Source organism: Chlorocebus sabaeus, chromosome 25 (assembly GCF_047675955.1).
Source record: "Chlorocebus sabaeus isolate Y175 chromosome 25, mChlSab1.0.hap1, whole genome shotgun sequence".
In the NCBI taxonomy this organism is placed as follows: Eukaryota; Metazoa; Chordata; class Mammalia; order Primates; family Cercopithecidae; genus Chlorocebus; species Chlorocebus sabaeus.
In genome coordinates, this window is record NC_132928.1 from 9960213 (window position 1) to 9964916 (window position 4704).

A 4704-nucleotide genomic window follows, 5' to 3' on the forward strand; every position below is an offset into this window, starting at 1 on the left:
AAATTTGTATGGAGCTACAAAACACCCTGAGTAGGTAAAGCAATCCTGAGCAAACAGAACAAAACTGAAGGCATTACACTACTAACTTCAGAATATACTATAAAGCTATAGTAATCAACACTGCAAAATGTTGGTGTAAAAACAGACACATAGACAAATGGAACAGAATAGAGACATCAGAAATAAATCCACGTATTTATAGCCAACTGAGTTGTGACAAAAGTGCCAAAAACACATATTGGGGGAAAGGACAACCTCTGCAGTAAATGGTGCTGAGAAAATTGGATATCCATATGCAGAAGAATAAAACTAGATGCCTATCTATCTTCCACCATATATAAAAATCAACTCAAAATGGATTAAATATTTAAATATAAGATCTGAAGCTATAAAATTACTAGAAGAAAACAGGGGAAATGCTCTAGGGCATTGGTATAGGCAAAGATTTTACGGGTAAGACTTCAAGAGCATATATAACAGGGGGAATTGTATCAAACTAAAAAGCTTCTGCACTGTAAACAATCAACAGAGTAAAGAGACAACCTGTAGAATGAGAGGAAATATTTGCAAACTATTAATCCAACATGGAATCAGTATTCAGAATGCACAAGAAACTCAATAGCAAAATAAATAAATAATCTGATTAAAAAATGGGCAAAGTATCTGAATAGACATTTCACAAAAGACGACACACAAATGGCTATTCAGATCCTTTATCCACTTTTATGATAGAGATGATTAGAATATCTCTAATCATCAGGGAAATGCAAATCAAAAACACAATGAAATGTTGTCTCACCCCAGTTAGAATGACTGTAATTAAAAAGACAAAAATAAATCGGGCGGTGGCTCACGCCTGTAATCCCAGCACTTTGGGAGGTTGAGGTGGGCGGATCACGAGGTCAGGAGATGGAGACCATCCTGGCTGACACGGTGAAAGCCCGTCTCTACTAAAAAATACAAAAAAATTAGCTGGGCGTGGTGGTGGGGCCTGTAGTCCCAGCTACTCGGGAGGCTGAGGCAGGAGAATGGCGTGAACCCGGGAAGCGGAGCTTGCAGTGAGCCGAGATCGCGACACTGCACTCCAGCCTGGGCGACAGAGCGAGACTCCGCCTCAAAAAAAAAAAAGGCAAAAAATAACAAATGCTGGCAAGGATGTGGAGAAAAGGGAACTTTTATGCACTTTTGTTGGGAATGTAAATTAGTACAGCCATTATTAAAAACAGTGTGGCGTTTCCTCAAAAAACTGAAAATACAGTTATCTTATCCAGATATTCCACTACTGGATATTTATCGAAAGGAATAAAAATTATATATTGAAGAGATAGCTGCACCTTTCTGTTTACTGCAGCACTATTCACAATAACCTCGTTGTGAAATCGGCTGAATGCCTATCAACAGATGAATGAAGAAAAAAATGTGGCACATATACACAATAGAATACTATGCGACCTAAAAAAAAGAATAAAATTCTGTCATTCATGGCAACGTCAATGAGCCTTATGTTATGTGAAATAAATCAGGTACAGAAAGATAAATACCACATATTCTCACTTCCAGGAGGATGCCGAAAATTGAGCTCATAGAAGTAGAAAGTAAAATTGTGGTTACTAGGGGCTACAAAGGGTAGAGGGTAGGGAAGGATAGGGAAAGGTTGGTTACCAAATACAAAATTACAACTAGATAAGAATAATAATTTCTAGTATTCTAGAGTGCTGTAGGGTGAATACAGTTAACAATAATTTATTGCTATATTCAAATAACTTGAAGAGAGGATTTTGACTCTTCTTAGCACAAAGAAATCAGAAACATTTGAAGTGCTAGATATGCTAATTACCCTGCTTTGACGGTTACACATTGAAAACATGTTCAAAATATCACTCTGTACCCCATAAATATGTACAATTATTATATGGAAATTAAAAATGAAAAGAAAGCAAAAGTAAAAAGTGATAATAAATGTGTTGATGGATTTGGTCTTTAAATTGAATTACTGTCAGAAATACAGATTGGAAAAAAAAGGATAGGTGTCACAGAGACAGGAAGTAGATTAGTGGTTGACTGGGGCTGGGGGACAGAGAGGTTGAAAGAGGGGGAGGGATGGGGGAAAGGGGAATGACTACTAATGGGTACAGATTTTTTTGTGGGGGGAGGGTGTGCTGAAAATGTCCTAAAATTAGATTGTGGTGATGGTTGCACAACTCTGTAAATATATTAAGTCACCACACTATACACTTTAAGTGGGTGAATTTTATAGTGTGTGAATTACATCTCAATGAAGCTGTTTTTAAAACATTTTAAAAAAATGATAGCTTTTCTTGCCAAGAAGAAACAAAGAAACATCAGATCTTAGAGCACCTCCAGGACACTTTTGTTCATTCTTCTCCTAGTTATAAAATATTCAGTCTTAGAATGTGATACTTCCCTGGCTGTACTGGAACCAGATGGTCTTAAAACACAGAAAGCATAGTATTCTATCTTTTTTGAGCATCATTGCTCATTTCTCATGGCTTTTCTCTATTTTCTCTGATCGTGGATACCTAGGCTGTGCCTATTTTCATGGTTGGTCTCATTCCTTTTGCTGAGGTCTTCACTTTGACAACCAAGAACTTTTAGGATTAGAAGAACCATTCGCTAAAACAGCTTCAGGTTTATGTGGTTTCCATTGCTTCGTGTCTTTAAAGAAGTACCCAATGCCGTGACTCCCAATAGCTTGCCAGATATATACAGATTTCTCATCTAAAGCCCCTCACACTGTTGCAATGTCACCATAGTGCATGGCTCCTTAATGAAAAAATTAAATTTTGGTGACCTTGGCATCATCTCTTAAGTTATGACAAGAAGCACATTATCCTTCAAGTTAAAAAACCAACCAAACAAAAAACCGGTTAATTGGGACAAAATATTTGATTAAATTTGTTTTCATCAAATTTAAATTCAAGCAAATTGGCTGAATGAATTGGCCAGTTATTAGTTCAGTCAAATCCTGTCAAACTGGTTGGGCTTATAAATACAGCCATGGGCTATCAAGGTTACACTATCACTTACAACTGCCAAAAAGGAGAGCTGTGTTCCCACTGTTTCAAAAATGTCCCATTTCAACACTTTTCCTTTATCTCTAATCATTTGGCTGTGCCAAAAGTCACCACACCATCAAGTAAACTTCAATATTTGGCTACCAATCACAGAGCTGTAGAAATATTACTAGCAAATGGACTATTATCACTTTCCATAATTAGAGTAATAGAAAACAGACATCTAAAAGTCATCTCTTTGATTGTCAACTTATGCTTGTCATCTACTTTGACCTTAGGAAGAAAATATCATCCTGCCTATGGTGGTATTGGCTTGTCTATTTGTTGAAAGGACTGAAATTTGTTATGAACACACAATTTGGATTTACTCTAAGCCACTCCTAAAAGAGACTTTCTAATCCACTCAACATTTCAAAAAAAAAAAAAAAAAAAAAAAAAACATGATAACTTGCTGTCATTGTCCTTGTCCGTTATCAATCCAAAAGATGATATATTTGGAAAAGATGTTAAATATCACTCCAAGTATCTTTGTCTTGTTTTGCAGAAGCATAGAATTACTGTAAAAATTATAGAAAGTTAGCACTTTCATCTCCTTTAATGCATCAGTTTTCAACTTGGTCTGCACCTTGGAATGAACTGGGAAATTTTTTAAAAATGCTAATCTTGGCTAGACGCGGTAGCTCATGCCTGTAATTCCAGCACTTTGGGAGGCCGAGGCGGGAGATCACGAGGTCAGGGGTTTGAGACCAGCCTGACCAGCGTGATGAAACTCCGTCTCTACTAAAAATACAAAAATTAGCTGGGTGTGGTGGCGCGTGCCTGTAATCCCAGTTACTCAGGAGGCTGAGGCAGGAGAATTGTTTGAACCTGGGAGGCGGAGGTTGCAGTGAGCCGAGATTGCACCACTGTGCTCCAGCCTGGGTGACAGAGGTCCCCCTACCCCAAGAAAAAGTCTCTGGCTTTCCAACCCAGAAATGTGATTTTATTGGTCTGAGTGTGGCGTGGGCATTAGAAGTTTTAAGAGCTCCCCAGGTGATTCTAATGTTTAGCAATCTTTGGGAATCACTGATCTAGTATAGCCCAGTGTTTCTTAAATCTTAATGTGCATACGGATCACCTGGAGGGCTTGTTAAAACATAGACTGCTGGTCTGCATTCCTAGAGATTCTGATTCTCTGGATCTGAGGTAAGACTCATGAATTTGCTTTTCATACCAGTGTTCTCGTGGTGCTGATTGTGCTCACATTTTGATTAGCACTGGGGTGGCCCATCAGTTCTCTCTCTCCTGCATATGGAGCAGGCAAAGAACATTGAAGAGACGTGAACGGTCAAATGTACTCACCTGAATCTTTTAAAAGACAAGCCAAATTATATAAAGGAATGAGTCAGAAGCTTTGGATTTTATTGCAAAGGGTGCCAAACCAGTAAACAAACCCTTGCCAAACCAGGAAACAAACTCCTGAAATCTTATGGGATTATTTTAATTACTGGAATGTCAACACAAAGCTTAATTTGTGTAGGAAGAAAACTGGGAAAGAGCAAAAACAGAAACTCTGATCACATAGACTAAATCTTCACATTGGATTTGCAATCCAATGATAGCTAGAAACAGAACAAGGAAATAAGGACAAAATTATGAAGGATGTAAAAAGAAAGAAAGTTTTGTTATA